This window comes from Schistocerca cancellata, chromosome 5 (assembly GCF_023864275.1).
Source record: "Schistocerca cancellata isolate TAMUIC-IGC-003103 chromosome 5, iqSchCanc2.1, whole genome shotgun sequence".
Lineage (NCBI taxonomy): Eukaryota > Metazoa > Arthropoda > Insecta > Orthoptera > Acrididae > Schistocerca > Schistocerca cancellata.
In genome coordinates, this window is record NC_064630.1 from 321,247,259 (window position 1) to 321,272,095 (window position 24,837).

Here is a 24,837-nt window from a genome sequence, read left to right on the forward strand (position 1 = left end):
TTTCCTTGCCATTCCCAGTCTACATTTTATATCCTCTCTACTTCGACCATCATCAGTTATTTTGCTCCCCAAATAGCAAAACTCCTTTACTACTTTAAGTGTCTCATTTCCTAATCTAATTCCCTCAGCATCACCCGACTTAATTCGACTACATTCCATTATCCTTGTTTTGCTTTTGTTGATGTTCATCTTATATCCTCCTTTCAAGACACTGTCCATTCCATTCAACTGTTCTTCCAAGTCCTTTGCTGTCTCTGACAGAATTACAATGTCATCGGCGAACCTCAAAGTTTTTATTTCTTCTCCATGGATTTTAATACCTACTCCGAAATTTTCTTTTGTTTCCTTTACTGCTTGCTCAATATACAGATTGAATAACATCGGGGAGAGGCTACAACCCTGTCTTACTCCCTTCCCAACCACTGCTTCCCTTTCATGTCCCTCGACTCTTATAACTGCCATCTGGTTTCTGTACAAATTGTAAATAGCCTTTCGCTCCCTGTATTTTACCCCTGCCACCTTTAGAATTTGAAAGAGAGTATTCCAGTCAACATTGTCAAAAGCTTTCTCAAAGTCTACAAATGCTAGAAACGTAGGTTTGTCTTTCCTAAATCTTTCTTCTAAGATAAGTCGTAAGGTCAGTATTGCCTCACGTGTTCCAGTATTTCTACGGAATCCAAACTGATCTTCCCCGAGATCGACTTCTACTAGTTTTTCCATTCGTCTGTAAAGAATTCGTGTTAGTATTTTGCAACTGTGGCTTATTAAACTGATTGTTCGGTAATTTTCACATCTGTCAACACCTGCTTTCTTTGGGATTGGAATTATTATATTCTTCTTGCAGTCTGAGGGTATTTCACCTGTTTCATACATCTTGCTCACCAGATGGTAGAGTTTTGTCAGGACTGGCTCTCCCAAGGCCGTCAGTAGTTCCAATGGAATGTTGTCTACTCCGGGGGCCTTGTTTCGACTTAGGTCTTTCAGTGCTCTGTCAAACTCTTCACGCAGTATCGTATCTCCCATTTCATCTTCATCTACATCCTCTTCCATTTCCATAATATTGTCCTCAAGTACATCGCCCTTGTATAGACCCTCTATATACTCCTTCCACCTTTCTGCTTTCCCTTCTTTGCTTAGAACTGGGTTTCCATCTGAGCTCTTGATGTTTATACAAGTGGTTCTCTTATCTACAAAAGTCTCTTTAATTTTCCTGTAGGCCGTATCTGTCTTCCCCCTAGTGAGGTAAGCCTCTACATCCTTACATTTGTCCTCTAGCCATCCCTGCTTAGCCATTTTGCACTTCCTGTCGATCTCATTTTTGAGACGTTTGTATTCCTTTTTGCCTGCTTCATTTACTGCGTTTTTATACTTTCTCCTTTCATCAATTAAATTCAATATTTCTTCTGTTACCCAAGAATTTCTACCAGCCCTCGTCTTTTTACCTACTTGGTCCTCTGCTGCCTTCACTACTTCATCCCTCAAAGCTACCCATTCTTCTTCTACTGTATTTCTTTCCCCCATTCCTGTCAATTGTTGCCTTATGCTCTCCCTGAAACTCTGTACAACCTCTGGTTCTTTCAGTTTATCCAGGTCCCATCTCCTTAAATTCCCACCTTTTTGCAGTTTCTTCAGTTTTAATCTACAGGTCATAACCAATAGATTATGGTCAGAGTCCACATCTGCCCCTGGAAATGTCTTACAATTTAGAACCTGGTTCCTAAATCTCTGTCTTACCATTATATAATCTATCTGATACCTTTTGTATAAATGTTCAAAAGGGGACGTTTCAAGACATACGTCATTTATCGCAATGGTGCAAAATACCACACTGAAGGAATTTAGATCAATTCGAGAGCATCAGATCTGCTAGCGACTCTAGTAACATGTCAGCTGGAAGAGTATAGCAGACTGGTCTGACGGTCTAGAATATTTTTATTTTTAAAATGATAGGTTTCGCTTCCTCGTGAACAATCCTCATATCTGATAGAACACCGTTATAGGAGTAACCCATCAAACTTGTAGCAGAACTTACGTGCTGCGTCCGAAGAGAGTATGTCAATTTCTAGGGAAGTGTATAAACGTAATGAATGCGTGGGAAGTGTAGCCTATGATGATGATCGTATTGGATTGTTTGCCGGGAGACCCCGTGCGGGGAAGTTCGGGCGGCGTATCTAAAGTTCTTTTTGATTGACACCACTGCGGCGACTTGCGAGTCAACGATGATGATGAAATGAGGATGAAGGACACACAAGACCCAGTCATCACGTGGCAGAGAAAATCCCTAGCCCCGCCGTGAATCGAACCCGGGACCACGTGCGCAGGAAGCGAGAACGCTACCGCAAGACCACGAGCTGCGGACAATGTAGCCTATGAGGCAGCGCTATTCCCGCATCAAGATTAGGTTGAGAGAACATTATGACACGTGTCTGTTTCCATTATATAATCTTGATTTAATTTTTAAAATCACGTAGTATTTAACGCTGTATTTGAGAACTATAGATTAAAACGCCTACCGTATCTCATTTCAATGAAGGCTGTAATGAACAGTTGCTCACGGTTACTGGCACACACCTATCAGCACCTGCTCACTTGTTTCATACACGTAACAAATAAAATAGTATAACCAAAGCTAAACGGTAGTTTACGTGCAGCATAGAAAGTTAGATTACGTAAATAATAAACCATTAATTTACAGTGCCTCATTGCAGTGCAGTATTTAAACAACTTAAATCAGTTAATTAGCGAAGAAACACCGTTGTTTTGTTCTGGATCAAAGTTTTAAACTTCATTTAGTAGCATCAACTAACAGATGTTACAATCTACAAATAGATTAATATTTCTATCATACTGTCTGATTTTAATTTGCATCGGTTGAGTATACGTCATATTTATAATGTGATTACAGCAATAGCAGAAAAAATGGCAACGATTTACCAGAATGAAGGTCTCTACTTCGCGTACGATTAATTAAGTCCACCTTCCATCCGAATCGGCTGGCTTATCACGTCATCTTGGACTTCTTCACAGACCAGTCAGGTACAGTACTTTATCGCACCAATTCCTCAAGATCAACGACGTAAATGTGAAAAATCTGTTGGTTACCATAATACTTTCTCCCGTCCTGCTATTAAATCATCTGGTATAACTTTAACTTTATCAGACCTTTAACTTCAAACAGGTAATTATACGGTATTTCTAAAAAATGATTATTATTTTGAGCTACAAAATTTTACTACATGCTTTATTATCATTTTGCTTTCGCAAAGAAGCAAATAATTACCGCGATATAACATTAAATGGAAAACATATGATTCGTACTTCATAAAGTTGACTGCACAGGTCACTAGATATACTTCAAGCACATCACATAACGGATATTTGGTACCTAATTGTACTGTTATGTGTCTAAGTCATAAAGTGGGTATATATGTGGTTGGCATTCAGATGTACTGAACAGAACTTTTGTCCCCAACACATTTTTCCCCAAACATTCACATGACTGTGGTCGGGTTAAGGGTTTACCCGTGAGTTCAGATTTTCAGCGCCTTTACATTGTTAGCCAAGCTGCATACTGTTCAGAAGCATCGTGGATTTCTTTAAATTGTTTCATAGTCATCTTAACAATTTGCACTCGATATATGAAATGAAATTGGTTTAAAGCTTCGGAGAGAAACGAGAGGGCATTTTGCTTCTTTGCGAATATCGCTACTTTTTTCAGGAGAAGATTGGATTACTTCCGCTACTTTTATTAAATTGTGTTACACTTTATTCCACTGTCAAGTCTCTGTCTTAATGAATTAAGTTGAGAAATGTCTTAGTAGTACACAAAAGTGAAATTTAGAGTTACAACATGCAACAAACCGTCAGTTTATCACAGATTGAAGTGTTTTAGGGGCGAAATATTTCCTTTTTGCTTTCCCCTGTCTGACGTTTAGCCGTCGCTCATTTTTCTGGAACTAAGTTATTCTTCATAACACAGATACTAACAGTGTTGTTTTCTGTTTTAATTGCTTTCAAATGTGCACAATGGTTTGATGGGGTAATTACTATGGCTTGTCAGTCTTATCTGCACGAGAAAGTTGCTTTAAATGGGTACATGTTCAAGAGATTCATTATCTGCACTCTACCGAAAGTATCTAGCACTTAGCTCATAAACATACGGCGTTAGAGTCACATAAATTGCACCTGCTAAATCAATCTTTATCGCTCTGTGTCTCAGTATTTTTAACACTTAAAGCGGTTCTTTCTGGTATGATAACAGGGATTAGGCCTTTGTGGTACGCACTTACCCATGAAAAGAAACTTCGCTTTTCTAACGCATTTCAATTTGCAATCGTAGCTGCCGAAACTATCCATCATTACCGTTACTATTTAAAAAATCTCTAAAAAGCGCAGAAAAGCATAATACTAATGCTTCAGTCGTAGCTCAGAACGTAAGCAAACATCGTTAGCAATTTCCGTTTGATGTTCGCGACATGCGCAATATGCCATGCCGATTCCATAGTTGTTCCTACTCTATATTGTAAGATGCTGTATAAGAAACTCCTTACGCATATTAACGTTCGATAACAATGTGAGCGATGGCTAGTTTTTGCTGAAGTTGATACTGAATTTCATTAATATCAAAACTGAGGCATAAATACGATGAAAGTTCTCATTCACTCTTCTTTATTTCTATAATGACAGCTATGTTATTACCGAGACGAGTACACATGGTTCCCAAACAGTTGAATTTAATGATCAATATTCCTCCGTTTAAAAAGAGCAATGAAAGCAATTTTTATACTCTTTAATTCTTTGATGGTCTAAGGCCTTTGTTGCAAAAGCATATATTTTTCTGCGTCGTTGTCTTTATGATCTATCTACGGACAATGTCTGTGCTTTCAATAGTACTGTTGGCTTTATTCTGAGGAGTCGCGGCAAGAGAGCACTAAGGCTGGAGTTTGCTCTTGAATTCAGTTCCAGAGTGATCCGCGACGTAACAGGTGAAGTTGAGACTGCTCTTTGGCGCAGAGGGAGAGGGGGGAGGGGGGAGGACTGGAGGGGGGAGGCTGGAAGGAGTGGAGGGGTACAACAAACGCTGACCGTCGTCGTTAGTTCGACCGTTGTGTTAGATTTTACAGCTACGACGACAACTTCCATGAAAATGCGAAATTTCAGGATGATTCTAAATGAAATTATTGATACGCTTGGTTAATTAAACGGAAGTTCTTTAGTACTGCTGGGGCCCGTCAAACTTGCCGGCGTCTACACGTCACACGTTGACTGCAGCACAAAGAGCCCTCTGCGGCATCAGTCTGCTACTCCAGCCACTCTTGCTGTGTATTCCTTCTTTTCCTCTAGACACAAACTTGCCTTACATACAAAGCATAATCACACATATATTCATCTTGCACGTATCTTACTCGTCCTGGTGTCATAATCCAACTGGTCGCAGTCTATAAGAAAAAGATTCTTAACATATTATTTACAAAGTTAATCAATTTTTTTGAATAAATGCGATAGGTAAAGGATGTTTTTGCGGAAAATATTGGGAAATGGTATCTACCTTCGTTTTAAACTCACAGAACGAAGTGAACTTACGATTACGAAACTACATAAAAATAGCGTTTGTTGCTGTAAGAGACCAATAATTCTAGAAACTTGCTGTATGGAGTCTCCGATGCCGATTCTCACACCACATTCTCAATTCATTACATATATAAAGTTGCTTCATGTGGCTGCTGAACTAATAGCAATGTATTTTTGCCTTCATTCTTGTACGAAAGTACTTGGACGATGGAACACAAAGAGGGTTATCTGGAACTGATTCTCAGCTGAGTGGCGTACTTCCGGCATTATTGGCAAGGTAGGTAGCTGAGTGCTGATAAATTATCAATGAGATCCTCACACATTAATAACGGATGAAACGCTACGTTCGACAGACTCATAAAAATACTACTGTATTAGACGGTCGAGTTTTCTGATCTGGCTCCAGAAATACATCTATGTAATGAGCATTTAAGTGGGAACATAATAACATTACATGTTTTATTCATCCATTTTCAGGCGAGATTGGTGCCGTCGTCCATCTTTTTTTATCTTGTGATAGTTATTTGAACTTTGCGTCACTATTAAACTCAATAGCCTCTATTATCTGTTCTGCAACTACTGCTCTCTTTTAGCTGAAAGCATATATCCGGTCTACCTCTAATTTCTTTGCTCAGTCAGCTATTCCCGGAAGCCGCAGCAGTCATCACTTTATCCTCTAATAACTTCTGGTAAGCGTTTACCACAAATCTCTTTTAACACTTATCGTTAACTCCTCTTGATTTAGTGCCTTCGGTTTCCATTTTTTCAACATTCTTTCATAGCAGAAAATTCCAGATGGGTCCATCCAAATTTACGTTTTCCTTCGTTTCTCTACATCGTTTAATGCAAATTACAGAATGGTTCCTTTGGAAGCTCAAAGGATATTTTTTTCTCCGTTCTTGCCCAATTCAAACTTGTGCCTTCTTCCTTCCTTTGACAGCAGCCTAGGCTACGTGCACGACAGTGTCGGACTATAGAGGCACACAACCAATGATCGGTGTCCGCATTTTGGATTCTGGAAACAACCGAACTTCTCCCAAGGGTGCTGCTCGAATGGACATTGCTGCTCGTACTGTGCATGTGTACAACGTGGTAGCGCCGAACTTGGCGTTCGTATGTGGGAAAGTTGCACGGGACACTTTTGAAAGTAGCCTCTCAAAACAAATATGCGATAAACACACGCAGCATTAGAACCTACCAGCCACTTGCAGCCTTATATTGCTTATCGGTGAAAATGTTCTTCAGGAAGGATAGATTTACAAATGGTTGAAGTTTCGACACAGGAAAAGGTCATGTTATTGTGACATAGCAATATATAGAGGGTGGACAAAAATACGGAAATACCACGAGAAATGCATGATTGAAAGTAAATTCAGACGCTAGCCAAGCATGTGGGTTGGGGCTGTTGCGTTTGTCCACGAACGGCAACTGTGGAATGGCCTCAGTACTCCGCAAGTTGTGACGTGTCGTGTAATTGCGTCCGTTGTGTTGTACAATTTAAGTAGGATTACAATAAAACAAGTTACTTATTATTAATGTAACATATATTTTTATTTAATCGCTGCTTTTCCCAGATAATGATCGTTATTTTGTTAAAGAAATCTCCACCTGGGAACGTGTAGCAATGTTGTCTGTCAAGCATTGTAAATATCACTAAGTTGATTCACAAAAGTAATCATTTGTAACCAGCGAACAAGCTAAATGTATGATAAGTAGTCTGAATTAAACAAGAGTAATGACTTTTAGTAATTTCAGTGCTGTTGTTTAAACGACTCCTTGATAGATGCAGTCGAATAACGCTACTGTTATTCGAGGTGGTAACAGTTACCTTTAAGCAAAATGAAAAGTTTTGTCACACAATACCACACCTACAGAACACTAACGTATTTGCCTGTCAAAATATTTCATAAAAGTTGTTACAAAATAACCGGGTTTCATACATCAGCAGATAAGAATTTATATTTAAGATGCTGTTTGCATTCATAGAACTTCATCGTATTCACAGTCGAACTGGAATTTATTGTCTCAGACTGAGTCCTCGGCCACGAATACACAATTACTCGTATTATCGAAATTATGGCCAGGAACATTTGTGTCTATATAGAAAATCAACTTAAAACTGTCGCTGCAATATTTCACTAGGATGGCGGCTAACATAAAACAATAACTTATCGATTCTGCTTCAGGCTGTGTTTTACTCCATTTACTAATAAACTGCGCTGTAGATTAATAGTGGTAATAGCTGCGCTCTTTTGTAGCTGAGTAGAAAACTTATATAGGGCGAGAATTACAATGACATAAAACTCCAAAAAAAGAAGATTCATTTCAATAACACATAAACTTAATTTTCAAATATGGTTAGCAATAGACTACAGTTTTTTTACAGACCTCTGTGTTACGAGACATCAATCACATCCTATGAGTACAACAGTTCTAACAGGGAGGATTTTACTACAAAAATCATAGGTAACGAAAGATTGAGATTTTCATTATGTTTTACATGGATATTGTCTGAGATATAATTTTTTACAAAATATTAATTTATGTCGTTGAGAATAATTATTTATTATTTTATTAAGGATAAAGTCCTATTTATTATAAAAGGCATCATATTTACTCCAGTGTCTGTAACACTTTCTTTATTTCACGATGTTATTTCGGCCTTAGGCCATTATCAAGTGAAGCTGAAAAATACAGAATGCTTTTAAATTATTTAACAAACTCGTTGTGTATCTTGATATTCGGACGATTACACAGAATGCAAAATGCAATTGCGTAAGCATGTTACTTACATGTTATCGCTTTTAGGCCATGTCAGCCTAAAATGAGCTGACACATTTATATGTCGTTGTCATTACTATTAAATACATTGGTGACGCTGTTACATAGTGCGAGCACACATATCCATATGTGAAATAAAGAAAGTGTTACAGTTACTGGCGTAAGTATGATGTCTTTTATAATGTTCTACATGACTGTGAATCCCAGAGATAAAAAGATAATCCTGCTTATTAGTATTAAGAGAATAGGATCAGAGTTCAGTCACATTCAACACACAATGCTGTCTTGAATATTATTTAGAATAAAATATAGGCGTGGGCATTACAAAGTATCACTCGTGGTCAGAACAGTGTTCTGTGTAGTTCTGAGTGCATTATGACGCAGCTAAGTGAATCCGTGCGAGAGTAAATTGTTGGTGTTCGTTTGGTGGGTTCTTCCGTAACAGAGGTAGCCGAAGTGTTTGACGCTTGAAGAGGCAACGCATCGAAGTTTTATACCACATCCACGGAAAGCGGAATAGCATCATCGACTAAATCACAAAGTGAACGAAAGTGTGAGTTGAGTGACGGCAGCAAACGGTCTTTGAAGAGATTCGTGACGAAAATAAGAGGACGGCAACTGCAAAAGTCACTGTACAACTGAATGTGGCGCTAGTGAACTCTGTCGGCACCAAAACAACACGATAGGAGATCCATAATATCGGAAATGCAGGGCGAGCTGGAATTCCAGAACCATACATAAGTGATGCAAACGCCTGGTAACAGGAGTACGTGGCGCCGGAGCCACAAAACCTGGAGTCTGGAGGAATGGAAGAACGTCATTTGGTCGGATGAGTCTTGCTTCACGCTGTTTCCAACTTCTGGTCGAGTTTACGTCTGGCGTTCGCCATCTCAAGCCTACGACGCAAACTGCTAGCCGCCAAGAGTGAAACATGGCGGGAGTTCGGTGACGATTTGGGCAGCCATATCGTGGTATTCTATGGACCCCATGGGTAACCTGCAAGGTCGCATTGCTGCCAAGGGTTATGTGACTGTTTTGGTTGATCAGGTCCATGCCACGGTGCAAAGTTTCTTCCCCGTGTGATGCTGTGTTCGAAGACGTCACTGCCCCAGTTCACACAGCTTGCATCGCCAATGACTGGTTTTGTGAGCACGAGGATGAACGTTAGCATCTCCCCTGATCACTACAGTCACTGGATCTCAATATTATTGAGCGTTTGTGGGTTACATTGGAAAGACGGATGTGTCATCACTATCCACCTCCATCAACGTTACCTGAACTTGGCACTATTTTGCAGAAAGAATGTTTAATGATTCCCTTGAAAATCATACAGGGCCTGTATCTGTCTATTCTGAGTCGACTGGAAGCTGTTTTAATGCCAATGGTTTTCCTACACCCTATTAGGCATAATAATGCGGTGTGTTTTGGTGTTTCCATATTTCTGTCCGCCCCCTGAGTTAGAACCAGGGAACAATAACCATTGGAGTACAATATTCCTAACACCCCACGAGGATCCTAACATACAATCGTATTGTTAAGTGTGGAGCGCCTGAAGCCATTTCAACCGTACTTGGCATACACTCTTCTTATAATCTGGAAAAGTATAGTATTGTGGTAAGACATCTTTAACGCCGTTGGTGGTGGGATGGAGTTGTACGAGTGTGAGACTCATAGAAACTGAACTATATTCGTGTCCAGTCGATGAATTTCACGGTAGTTGGGGTGAATGTTGACAATTCTGATGGCATTGAACCATTAGGGACGTGGTAGTCAGTAGAAAGTAGTCCAGTAAGTCTGGAATTCTTGTAATAGTTTCAACAATACTTGTGACACAGACGGTTTACTATTTGTAAAAATGATGTGGTACTATGACACACTTAGCAGTGCTAAGCCTTCAGGAGGGTTATAGGAGGGAAAAGTGTGACACACCTGTACAGTTTTTGAACACAGAGAGATAGTTCAACCAAACTTGATACATTTATACCAACATACCTGTTCCAAAGGCCACCTTGAGAAACCCCGACAATGTGTGTGGCTGCAGTTAACTGAATCAGACCTAGTCATAGTTCACATACAACCTTAAGATTCAATGCTGGTGTTGATGTGTACAGCGGAATTAAAACGCAGTGAAGGTGACAGCCCTAACATTGAAACTTAAGGGGGGAATCACAGATCTACAATTAAAAACCCATTACGGATGATAAGGGAATGCCTATTACTCAAGTAAAAATCAAATGGAAATTGACTTTTTCGTTTATTAAAAGCAAAAAGTCAACAGAATATAAATTAAAAATACATACGAATTTCGACGTATAACCTTACAATAACGAACCTATACAAGCTTTCCAGAAGCTACTGAATGGCAAAGTTGTTGGAGAGCCGATGTGGCCGAGTGGTTCTAGGCACTTCAGTCTGGAACCGCGCAACCACTACGGTCGCGTGTTCGAATCCTTCCTCGGGGATGGATGTATGCGATGTCCTTAAGTTAGTTAGGTTTAAGTAGTTCTAAGTTCTAGGGGATTGATAACCTTAGATGTTAAGTCCCATAGTGCTCAGAGCCATTTGAACTATTTGAGTTGTTGGAGAAGTTTGTAATTTAGCTGCTCGATTGTCCAAGAAACTCTACCAAATAAGTGTGTCGCTTATACATTGATTACAGTGGCTGACTGTCTGCTAGAAGAAGTTATAAAAGCGCCAAAGATCTTAGCGTGCGCTAATAGACCTAAAACTCGAAACCTAACCGGCTGATGACGTTCTCTTCACATGACTTCCCTAAGCAGCTGATGGTGCGTTTATGCACACCATAGTTTTCGTCAGCATGTGAGCCGAGCAGCGTCGACGTGACTGGCTGTGAACAAGAACAGCACTTGCGCTGATCTGGTGGCGCAGCCTGCAGCTGGAAGCGAAATCCGCGCCGTTCATGAACGAACAGAAGCCGTGCAGAAAATTTGCAGTGTACTTTCTGAAGCGCTACGACCTAGTCCTTTCTCCATCAAGTCCTGCGACCGAGTGTTCCGTATGGAGCCCCGCGATCAACCATACTTTCGCGTTCGTACTAAGACTGCCTTGTTGCTAAGAGTTACGAGAGCCAATCGCTCGTTAAACAAATCTCTCTCCAAGACAAGTAAAATCTTGAGCGCCAATGAAGTCTTGTATTTCCTTTCTTTTTTCAAGAACTGTGCGCCATGCTTTGCACCCATCTGACGTCATAGGTCAATTGGTGCCTTCTGTTAAAATAGCTAGCCTAACTACAGAATCCGTATGAAAGATTATGAGCTGGACGAAAGGTTGTTCCCTCGCTTTCCCAGCTCCTCCCAGACTCGCACCCCTCATCGAAAGCTGTTTCGTGGTTCCGTGTTGCAATGCACAGCGCCCAGCCAGCGCAACTCGCCTTTCGTCTGATGGCCGGAAAGAGTCACTGGCCTGTGCCCTGCGTCAGCCCTAGAGGGACTCAATTGAGCATCGCTTTCTCCCAACGTCCTCATCTGTACCCGTAGCCTATACTCAGCACAAACATCAGGCTCATGCCTCTAGAGTCAGAAGAAGTTACCAACACCAAGGTTATTTCCAGTCACAATTAGAAAATTAGTCTGTCCGATCACTGTAATACATGTCCTTTTATTGATAATATCAGCGTCAATGTGCAGCGGAGGGTACCTTTACCACTGTCATTAGTTTCCTTCCCTCTTCCACCCGAAAATGTAACGAGGGAAAATGACTTTCGTACGAACTGAGATTTCTGTCTTCGCGCTCCTTACGTGATATGTATGTTGTGTCAGTACCATTGTTTGTCTGTCACAAGTGGCAATTCTCTAAACTTTGTCAATGTTTCTCGGAAAGAATACATCCCCCCCCCCCCCCCGTTTAAGTAATACTCGCTTATTAATCGATCATACGGGGAAAAAAATCTAGCAACATGCCTCTGAACTGCTTCGATACTTTCCTTTAAAGCAACCTGGTGGGGATCCCAAACGCTCGATCTGTATTCAAGAATGGATCCCACAAGTGTTCGCACAGGGTGTTCTTTATAGATGAGCTACACATACCTAGAATTCTTCCAACAAACCGAAGGCGACAGTTCGTATTGCCTTCATCCTACCCCACGTGATTGTTTCATTTCATGAAGCTTTGCACCGTTATGCCTAGGTATTTAATAAGGCCGCACACCACTAATACTGTATTCGACCATTACAAGATTGTTTTTCCTATTCATCTACATTAAGTTACATTTTCATACATTTAGAGCAAGCTACCATCCATCAAATATGGAAATTCTATCAAGGTGATCCTGTATACCCCCTAAGTTACTTAAAAACGACTCTTTCGTGCACATTACAGCGTCATCAGCAAACAATCGCAGATTGCCCGTCAGATCCTTTATGTATATTGAGAACAAAAACGGTCGTATCACACATAAGGACAATGTACTGGGTTCTATTACTTAAAAATCCTCGAGATACATAACTGAGCGCCTATTCTGTATGCTGCGATCTTGTTTAACAGGTAACAGTGTGACACTGTGTCAAACGTTTTTGAGATGTCCAGGAATGTGAAATCTGCCAAAGAACTATCGTTCTTCCCGCGGAACATTTGCGACTGGAACAGAAAACCGAAAAACTGGCAGCGGTATATAAAATGCCCTTCGCCACACACTGTATAGTGACTTGAAGAACATAGCAGTAGACGCAAATGCCTGTTGCTCTTCGATCACGTTTCGCCGAATATCTTGCGATAAAGGGGCAGCTGAGTTTCGTACGAGCGGTGCTTCCTAAATGCTTTCTACTTTGTGGAGAAAAGCTTTTCTGTCGCAAGGAAACTTTTTTATATTTTAACTTGGAATTACTCAAGAAACCTGAAAAAACTGACGTTAAGGATATTGGTCTTTAATTTTAAGGGTCCTTTCTTTTACTGTTCATATCTACAGGAGTCATCTGCGCTTTTTTCAGTCCTTTGGGACTTTCTACTGGGTGAGATATTCGCGATAAATGCAAGCTAAATAAATGCAAGCCAATGCCGAAGAGTATTGGGATTTCATCCGGACCTGGTGGCTCATTAGTTGTCAACTCGTTCGGTTGCTTTTCAACGCCAAGAACGATTGTGTCTGTGTCTTTCGTACGGCAGTTTTTTGCGATAGTCAAACGATGATATATTTGTACGATCCTACTGCGTGAATGAATTTTTAAACGCAAAATTTAAGTCTTCACGCTTCCTTTTCCTGTCTTCTTTTGATACATCAAATTGATGTACGAGACACTGGATACAAGCTTTTGACCCACTCAGCGATTTTACGTTGCACCAGAGTTTTATGTGATTTTCGGGAAGATCATCCGCTAACGTATGACGGTGCATTTGTACACTTCGTACAATGAACCGTTTGGAGACGCACGAATTTCTACTAACTTTTGCCTGTCAGTATTTTCACGTTCACTCCTGAACCGAGATTTTCTGTTCTGAGCATTTTTCGAGTTTCATTATTAAACAATGGTGCGTCTTCTCCATTCGTAATCCACTTAATCGGTATATAGTTCGCTAGAGGACGATTTACAAACAGTTTAAACCTTGCCCATAACTCCTGAACGATCATCATATTGGATCTAAATGACGTCCATTAAGTGCCTAAGTAAGATGCTCTCAACTCCTTATCTGCACTTCTCGCCATAAAAATTCTCCTTGCGCCCTTGATGGATTTATTAACTTCAGTACCCTATTTGGATATGATGACATCGTGATCGTCTATTTCTGCCGCTATACTGACACTGTCGATATGGCCAGGCCTGTTTGTACTTGAAAAACAAAAAGTAAAATATTTCCACTGCGTTTGGGTTCTTGCATTTGTACACGACACTTCAGAAACACTTCACAAGACTGCGTGTACCGCCTGAAACGAATCCACAAACGTCCTACACACTCGATGGGTTAAAGTCGCCTCCAACGAACAGGGTACTCCCGCATTATTGAGCATAGGCTTTCCTTGAATGACTGCAACAGTTACAGCGGAATTGGGTGGCCAATAAAAATATCCGATGATTACTTTCAGTTAATCAAAAGTATCTGGAGAACTATTAGTGCATATTAACGTGGGATGTGTCCACCTTTCGCCTTTATGACAGTTTGAACCCCAGTGGGGATACTCAATGATGTGCCTGAATGCCTGTGGAGGTGTTGTAACCCGTTCTTGCTCAAGAGCTGAAATTAGGGAAGACTGATGTCGTACACTGGAATCTGGAGCTAAATGGACACTCTGACCCGTCGCGGGACTCTGAGCGATCGGGTCCATTCCAGAAATGCTATTGTTCACAAATCATTTCTCACAGACGCTAGTTTAGGACAAAAGTGCATTCTTATGCGGATACCGTTCCTTTACATAACGCAGTACACAATTTTGTGAATGTACTCATATCATTTCATAGTGTTTTCTCCTGCTCAATTCTGGGACCACACTCTACTCACGAAAAAAACCACCATACCACCGTTACGATCGCAGGTTCGAATCCTGCCTCGGGCATGGATGTGTGTAATGTCCTTAGGTTAGTTATGTTTAAGTAGTTCTAAGTTCTAGGGGACTGATGACCACAGATGTTAAGTCCCATAGTGCTCAGAGCCATCTGAACCATTTTGAACCACCATACCGCAGCAGCCCCTCCTCCGCCCTTCACTGTTGTCAACACGTATGATGGAAGGTAGCGCTTTTCAGGCTTTCGTCAAACCCAAACCTTTCCTTCTGATCGTCACAGATCAATCGTTTCCAATCATCCATGGTCCAATACCGTTGCTCTACACACCACTGTAAGTGTCGCTTACCACCTACTACAGAAATGTGTGGTTTATAAGGAAATACTTGGCCGTTGTTCCTGAACCCTTTAAGCTCGATACGCACGTTGACTGTGGTAGCTGCATTTCTGGTAACCCTTTGGAACTGGCGAATGATTCCTTCCGCTGATTTCATGATCCAAAGCGACACACGTCGTTAGTACCGACATGAGCTGCCACCTGCAGTTGGCTGGACACTGTGTTTTTCATGTCATCCAGAAGCACCTGTTCCACATATGGAACGGCTCCTCCCAGTACACAGTGCTTCGGCAATTTACTATTAAAACGATACTCGAGGTGTCTCGACTGAGTGCTCATCGAAAAACCGCGAAGTATGACCTAGCCTAAAGGAAACGGTGAATATTAGTATCATCTGTAGATTTTTGTATCGCTGTGCGGATGGTGACGATCATTACGACATTTTATTCCTTGATATGTCGGGCGTAAGTAGGGGGGCAGTTTAGATTATAGTTTTTGTACGGTGTTATAATCACTTCCAGTGGAAATTGAGCTAATACCGTGTATGACCGCCTGTAGCCTTGTTAACTTTCTCAGTAGGCACGAGCTAGAGAGTCTGCCAGTTTCTTCTAGTGCTTCATATTAAATTGAAGCTAGTTATTGATGATCCCTAGATCTACCAAAATGCAGGCATGTTGAAGGCTCCATTGCACCCACTGTTTCAAAGAGTTGCCATTTAAGATGTGTTAGGATGTCTGTGCATTTGTCAAACCAGGAATGTATGCATGTGCTCTCCACATGTCGGACCTACTCTTCTACTTGAACAACTGTTTCCTCTGTGCGGTGCACCCCTAACTTGTCTAGGTGATCCCTACAAATTCTCCACACCTATCACACGTACGTAGTTCCAGCCTGCAGCCGAGTGCATCACAGAATCAACGGAGCGTCTGGTTGACCCCTGCACTCGGCCCAAACCTGGGTCATCTCTACGAGAAAGGCCATCATTCTTCATCAATTTTACCAGCCGCCTTTAGGAGTGAGCATGGTCACAGAACCCCAGCTATAGCGGCAATTGGTGTCGACAAGAGCCACAGCTTGTAGATGACTGCACTCTGCACCCTCGACAGCAGTTGACAAGCCGTCGACTGAGGTCCTCCGGCAGACTTCCTTAGAGCATATTCTGCTTCTTTGCAACCCTGGACGCTATTGCTCCTAAGGGGTTCCGTAATTCACAGAACGTTGGAGTCTCCAGTAACTACAAATGCCCTCTCACCGTGCGCCCTATCCGGACGCAGTTGAAGGAGGACAACTTGTTCACTCACAGAGAGAATGAGCAATAGCCCGCCGCTAGTCCTGACGTCTGACGTTCAATCTCCGCCACGAAGGGTTTACAACCTGCCGGTCACTGTGAGATAGCGGTTCTCCATGTCGAGAACACTGGAAGAGCCCTCAACAGCGGAGCCAATGGCCAAAAAGAACGGCTCCTGATGCCAGTTTTTCCACCGCCGTTACACCACAAGCCAGCAACCTTATGACGGCAGAAGGTGGTGAACTGTGTCTTCAAAGGGTGGCGGACTGCCGCCAGTTCTTGCTGCTTTAGCACGCAGCAAGCTCACTCCCTAACTGCGTTCTAGCTGAACGGAGTATGCAATGAGACGAACATACGTGACATAGTGACATTTATTCAGAGACGGAAGTCACCGCTTGTTCTGCATGCTCTGCAACTTGCTTCCATGCTTGCCACAAGATTGGTAAGGAGTTCTGGTAGCAAGGCGTTGCATTAATCCACCAGCGCCGTTAACAACTGCTGGATGATCGTTGATGCACGTGAACGTGCTGCAATACTTCTCCACAACGCATCCCACCCATACTCGATGCGATTTAAGTCGGGGGAGCAGCAGGCCACTCCATTAACCCAGTATCGTCTCGCTACAATAGCTCCGCCACCGGCACTGTTTGATGCGATCGCGCATTCTCATCCATGAAAACGGATTCAGAGCAGAATGAGCACCTGAAAAAATGCACATGAGGAAGGAGTGCAAAGTCACAATAACGTTGATCGCTTAGTGTACCATATTCAAAGATCTGAAAGTCAGTACGCCCACGAAACGTAAAAACCCTGCACGCCCTAACACCTGGACCACCAAAATGAAAATGTTTGATAATGTTCCTGGGAGCATTACGTGTCCCATATGAGGGTAAGTCCAGAGTCACTACTGTGGCTGAATCTGCTGTCATCCAGGAAGAGCACGAGACCATACTCCTCGTTGGTTCACTCCCAACGCTCTTGGCACGGAAACGGTGTTGCTGGCGAGCGGGTGCTAATGGAACACAACGTAGTGGTCGTCGAACACACAGACCATCCTCACGCAGTCTCTGTGTCACTGTGGTGCGTGATATTGTGCGCCTTGCAGTGCTGTTAAATGTGGTTGCTACTGTACCCACTGATTAACGCAGGTCCCTTATTGGTTGTTGCATAATGTAACGGTCATCTGCTGCTGTAGTTGACCTCAACCGACCACTTCCTCTCATTCGGGAAACTGCCTGTGGTTCGGAATGCTCCCCACGCATGTGAGACAATGCTGTGAGCAATACCAAACTCCTGGGTTACACCTGCCATACATCGTCCTCCTTCCAGTTTCCCGATGGTTCTTCTCGACGTAAAGTCATCTAAACGTTGTGTCTGTGCCATACTGTAGTGAAGAACACCAGCATAATGAACCCTAACTGCTCACTGACGGCACACACTGTCCTTTTCCGTTTCTTCAACTGCCTATTGTTTTGGGGCTATCTCCATTTGACGCTGTATTCACGCTGAACTAACACCGTGTGGCGCCCAGCTTCATGTGCACGACTAGGAAGGCTCTGGGAACATGCTCCCGCACTTTTATTCATTTCCACTGATTTGTTAATATGTCATGTTACTTTTTCTATCTCGCCATTATGGTTAGCAGAAAAGAGTACAACATCAAAAGAACATAAACAATAAATGAAAAATATCCTCCTGTCTTTCAGACACGGACTTGCACTAAAAAACTTCTTAAGAGATGACTTATTACAGAAAAATGGTCTGTGGGATAACAATAGAACAGTACCTTTTGACAGTGCATATTGAAATCTGATTTCAGATAAGCGTAATTCTGGAGCCCCTCGAGCAATTTCAGTTAGTATCAGTTCTGTGTGGTGTGGACCGTCCTGCGAGGTCGACAGCTCGCGCCCAGAGAGTTGAGCGCTTCCTTTGCCGGTTCGAGGGTCTTTAGTCTGTGGTAAGAAGGAAGAAGTGAAGTTAGCGAGGAGGAGGACATGGCCAAAGCTGGCGGGGAGTGGTAGTGGTGTCCAGCGGAGCGTACGTGCTTCTTGGGAGCAAGTGGCCAGAGTAGCTGGCGCACGGAATTTCTGGTGTTGGCGCTGTGAGCCGGCGTTTACTGTACAGGGCGGCTGGATTGTTGACACGCCGCACTTAGTGATGCTACCACCGTCCTGGCTGCGCTAGTTCGCCTGTTTTCGGAGTTCCTCTTGCAGAAGTTAGTGCGATTCGGCTGCTCTAGTCGCTCGGAATGCCTTTATCGTGGAATTATTCCGGACACCGGGTAAATGTTTTCTTGGTTTTCAGGTCGAGGACTGACCCACGTCCTGCCTCCTTCTCTTTATGGGTCAGCGTCTTTTGTAATGTTCGACAGAAACTTCCCTAGGTTGCTTGCCGTTTGAATCAGCTTGGCGCTGGCCCTCTGCTTGGTTTTCGACTTTATTTGTGCCGCGCTCCGGCATTTTACATTTAATTGATGATTATTTGAAGGAGCCGCTGGTATATGATCAATTTCCACCCGTACGGAAATTGGCTTGTCTGTTTAGAGTCTTTTCTTTTCTTATTTTAGCCCGATTTTAAGTAAAAGTTCTGACAGATATTTTCTTGTGATTTTAGTTTTAAGGCTTTGTGGCCTATGCTCAATTTAAGTTTCATCTTGCCACTGTGCCGAACTTAAGAGAGGGGATCCACTTTACTCAGTAGCAGTGACTGGGTTCTTGCAGTCAGTAGTATATCTACCTCCTTACTCTTCAGTGGATTAAGTGGAATATTTCATATGATACTGGAATACTGGTTTTACATTTAATTCTTGACTACGTCTGTGTTTATCCTCGCTCTGAATGAAATATCTTTCAGAGTATGGCCAAAAGCTTCAGTTTTGTTTTACCCTTTCACTGTTTCAGAGATGTTTGTTGCACATGTTTTGGCTGCCAATTTAATTCTCGTTTGCCTTGTTGGCGGCGAATGGCGCCTGTTGTATCATTAGGGGGGCTTGTGCTGCGATCTGACGTCGGGCTGGTCGATTGTAATTCGTTAATATTTAATATGTCTGATCTTTTGTAATCCCTTAAATGTTGTGAAGTACAGGGTGATCAAAAAGTCAGTATAAATTTGAAAACTTAATAAACCACGGAATAATGTAGGTAGAGGGGTACAAATTGACACACATGCTTGGAATGACATGGGGTTTTATTAGAACCAAAAAAAGTTCACAAAATGTCCGACAGATGGCGCTGGACAGCAAAACTGCTACAGTGACGGGTGAGAGGTACGCCGATATGTTACAGAATCGCATCATCCCCAGCCTGGCTGATAAACACCTGCTGGAACCTACGATGTTTATGCAGGCTGGCGCTCCACCCCATATTGCTAGACGCGTGAAAGATCTCTTGCGCCCGTCGTTTGGTGATGATCGTGTGCTCAGGCGCCACTTTCGTCATGCTTGGCCTCCCAGGTCCCCAGACCTCAGTCCGTGCGATTATTGGCTTTGGGGTTACCTGAAGTCGGAAGTGTATGGTGATCGACCGACATCTCTAGGGATGCTGAAAGACAACATCCGGCGCCAATGCCTCACCATAACTCCGGACATGCTTTACAGTACTGTTCACAACATTATTCCTCGACTACGCTATTGTTGAGGAATGATGGTGGACATATTGAGCATTTCTTGTAAAGAACATCATCCTTGCTTTGTTTTACTTTGTTATGCTAATTATTGCTATTCTGATCAGATGAAGCGCCATCGGTCGGACATGTTTTGGACGTTTGTATTTTTTTGGTTCTAATAAAACCCCATGTCATTCCAAGCATGTGTGTCAATTTGTACCTCTCTATCTACATTATTCCGTGATTTCTTCAGATTTCAAATTTATACTGACTTTTTGATCACCTGGTATATCTATATTTCTTGACATTTGATATTTGGAGTTCAATAATTTTTCTTAAATGTGATCTTCAATATTTTTTTCTTTTTTTTAGAATAGACAAGAAAACATGGGCGCTTGTACGTTTTTACTGTTTTGGAAAAGAATTTCTTGTTAGTTGATAAATTTTTGGAGGAGGTACTTAATGACAAGTGTTGTTCAACCGTTTTCTCCAGTCATCCTCTAGGATCTGACTTGTCCTATAACTATGCAGACGACCTTGTTGTCTATTCCATGGCGTGGGAAAGTATTGTGATAAAACACTACCAGTGCCCTTACAGGTGGCCTGTGTATTTCAAGGGGACGACAAGTAAAAATTATCGAAGTTGGAGTGCGTTTTTTAAGGGATGACATGTTAAAATTATCGAAAATGATGAATATTGATATCATCCATAGATTTTTGTGTTGCCATGCGGGTAGGTGATTGATAACAGTCATTATGATATGGTATCCCTAGAGGTAGGGTTGGCGGTAAATAAGTATGACAGTTTACATTATAATTTGTGTGTAACGTTAATAATCACATCGGTCAAGATGTTAGTGACCCCCAGTATAAATTACGGCAATACTCCGTATAACCGTCACTAGCCTCGATAACGGTCTCAATTCGACGAGGTTTCCTCAGGCATATCACATCCAACTGAAGCTACTTATTGACGATCCGTAAAACTACCAAACTGTTTCAAACACTCTGTCATTTTTTGTGATATTATGATCGGGTAATTTAGTGGGTTATTCGAGGTGCGTCATAGTGTCTGAGTGATCACCAAACCAGCAATGTATGCGTGTAGCTCTGTGAATACTTGCGTTGTCGTCGAGGAAGACGAAGTGTCTGCAGCATATTCAACGTGAAGATGTAGAAGAAATGGTAACACTTGGTCAGTACACACAGCGGGTTATACATCTTATTGTGGTGGCATCTGGCTGGGACCTCACGATCCAACCACACCACACAATAGAGTACTGGGATCCATCCCCCCCCCCCCCCTTCCCCAGTCAAGACGCCTCTAACTCAACCATAGCTCATCCTACCTGCGCCAACCGCTGCAGCACCTGCTGCTGTTGCCGCCACTAGCTGCTTCTGGGAGCCACGTGATACTTCCCAGTATTCATCCGCCAGGCTGCCTTATAAGAACGCTGTCCAGCAGCTCGACAGTGAATGCGAGTTCCACTCGATGTCAGCACTCCACATCAGATGTTCCACGAGCTTATTCGTCAGAGAGCAGTGCACATCAGTGAAACCTACCTGACATACAGAAAGTGTTTCTATATAGTAACGGACTATGTGCTCAGCTTGTCATTCAAGAACTGTTATTGTGTTCGTGGCAAATTTTCGAACGATGAGGTCGACCTTTTAGTTTCCTACATTCCGAAACCATTTCAGTTGCAACCCAGAATCAAACTTTTTTTTTTTTTTTTTTTTACTCTCGGCGCAAGTAATAAAATTCTATTGTCTTGGCTGCCTGGGCACAATTCTTGTCTTGTAGTGAGCATCACCACAACGGGCCACCAATCTAGGCCGACGGTGCATTTGACGCCTTCCATCGTTCGAAGAGAGGCAAATTGTGACTTGTTAGCCATCACTAACATCAGCAGTCACCCATTGTTTCTGTGTTGTTATGCAAATTGGAGACTTGCAACTTTATGTACTCTGCGCTCTTTTGCGAGGTATTCGATTGCTTATGTCTATTACCTGCCGTTCCCTCCGCAGTGACAGTTTGGAAACTGGATGACACATATTTGCAATCATTGAGAGCAGCAATTAGTTTCGCGAAACAAACCGATTGTCAATGACAACCTGTGTCACTCGTCTCCGGTCACTGTTGGTTAGGACATATTCAGTACAACTGTTACATGCCTGAGAGTTGCTCACCACGTAGACACGTCTGCTACGCCAGTAAATACGGCAGTTTCATTCAGGATGTGATGAATCACATGTAGAACGACGATAGCTACCTTATATCAGTCTTTCAGATCTCGAGGTGACCCATATAATTGTGCTGATTTCGTACACTGAAGAGCCAAAGAAACCGGTACACCTGCCTGATATCGTGTAGGGCCCCTGCGAGCACGCAGAAGTGCCGAAACATGATGTGGCATGGACTCGACTAATGTCTGAAGTAGTGCTGGAGAGAACTGACAGCATGAATCCTGCTGGGCAGTCCATACATTCGTAAGAGTACGAGGGGGTGGAGATCTCTTCTGAAGAGCACGTTGCAAGGTATCCCAGATATGCTCAATAATTTTCATATCTGGGGGAGTTATGTGGCCAACGGAAGTGTTTAAACTCAGAAGAGTGTTCCTGGAGCCACTCTGTAGCTATTCTGGACGTGTGGAGTGTGACATTGCCCTGTTGGAATTGCATAAGTCCGTCGGAATGCACAATGGACATGAATGCATGCAGGTGATCAGACATGATGCTTACGTACGTGTCACCTGTCAGAGTCGCATCTAGATGTATCAAGGGTCCTATATCACTTCAACTTCACACGCTCCACACCATTACAGGGCCTCCACCAACATGAACAGTACCCTGATGACATGTAGAGTGCATGGATTCATGAGGTTGTCTCCATACCAATTCACGTCCATCCGCTCGATACAATATGAAACGAGACTCGTCCGACCAAGCAACATGTTTCCAATCATCAAGCGAGGCGTAAAGCTTTGTGTCGTGCAGTCATCAAGGATACACGAATGGGCCTTCGGCTCCGAAAGCCTATATCGATGATGTTGCGTTGAATATTTCAAACTGCGATACACAGGAACGCTGCGCCGCCAGCGACGTCGGTAACCACGTCGCAGAGGCATTGCTGTGGCACGTTAACACAAGTGAACGTAGCAAGCCAACGCCCAGCGAGACACCCAGAGCTATGCGTCCGCACTCCTCGACGTTCGCAGAGCGAATGACGCTCCGTGCTGCGGCGCAGCTTGACCTCAGATGAAATCTGCCGCAATTTGAGAAGAGTTGCACTTTTGTCACGTTGAACCATTCTCTTCAGTCGTCATTGGTCCTGTTCTTGCAGCGATGTCGGAGATCTGATGTCTTACTGTATTCCTGATATTGACGGTACACTCTTGAAATGTCGTACGGGAAAATCCCCATTTCATCGCTACCTCGGAGATTCTGTATCCCATCGCTCGTGCGCCGGCTGTAACACAACGTTCCAACTCATTTAAATCTTGATAGCCTGCCATTGTAGCAGCAGTAACCGATCTAACAACGGCGCCAGACACTTTTTGTCTTATATGGGCGTTACCTACTGCATCCTGTTTACATATTTCTGTATTTTAATATGCATCCCTATACCAGTTTCTTTGGCGCTTCAGTGTGTAACGGACTGGCATGACTTATGACACCAGTGAAGGGACACGTTACCACCTGGTGCAAATTTTACACTACCTACAGAGCTCCAAGGAGAGCACTGCGTTCTTTTATGGGAGTAGTTAATTTTTGTTTTAGTGGACTTACTTTCAAAAGCTTGTAAATATACTACATTTGTAGATGGTAGATGCAGATTTCCTACTTTTCTGCAACGAGAATAAAACTGAACTCAGTAAGTGTCCTAATAAATCAGTGTATAAAGCTGGTAATATAATAAAGAATTAGCTCAACAGCCGTCTCGAACATGTTAATCACACTTTCGGACTGTCCAATGTCATCTTTTTCCTAATGAAAGAGGAGGGAAAAAAGAAGCATAACAGAAATAGGTCAGTACCAAATTGGATGAGGATCTTAGCACATAATACAGAAAGAGAGACAGCGCTGCCCAGAAGATTCTTCTTCTTCTTCTTCTTCTTCTTCTTCTTCTTAACAGTCGCATTGTCCTGAAAGACCATACGCATTCTTTACATTCCTCCATCAATCATTTCTGTTCCTGGATTTCGTGGTCCACTTTGTTTTCTCAGACCCATCGCCTCCATATCCCTTCTACCTTGTTCGTGGCTTTCCTCGACCCCTTCTGTCTTCCACGGATCCCAAAAGATAAATGAAATAAAAGAGGAGTGTTGTCAAAAAATATGTAATGAAGAAGTATTTGTAGAGCCAATACATGAGCCAATAAATCATGGAAAACACTCAAAGCGATGGGGACGCAGAATAGAGATTGGCTGGTATCAATACAGTATGCGTGAATTATTTGGTGAATTATTATCAGGAATTGTTGAGAGAAGATAGGGTCGAACATAAAAGCTGTAGAATATTGTAGCAGAAAAGTGAGGTGTCTAAGAAGGTACTAGCAATGAGCCACGATAAAGTAGTATGTGCGCTGAAATAAATGAAGGCTAGTAAAACTCTGGGACCAGACAACATAAGTATTGAGCTTATAAAAGCTACACCCACAGTTCTTTCAGGGATAATGGCAATGGCCTTTGATAAGCGTTTAAAAGGTGATCAAATTCCTCATGAATCGAAAAACACTTATATCACTTCCATACATAAAAAGGATGGCCGGACAGAACGTAAGAATTGCAAAGGGATTAGTTTCA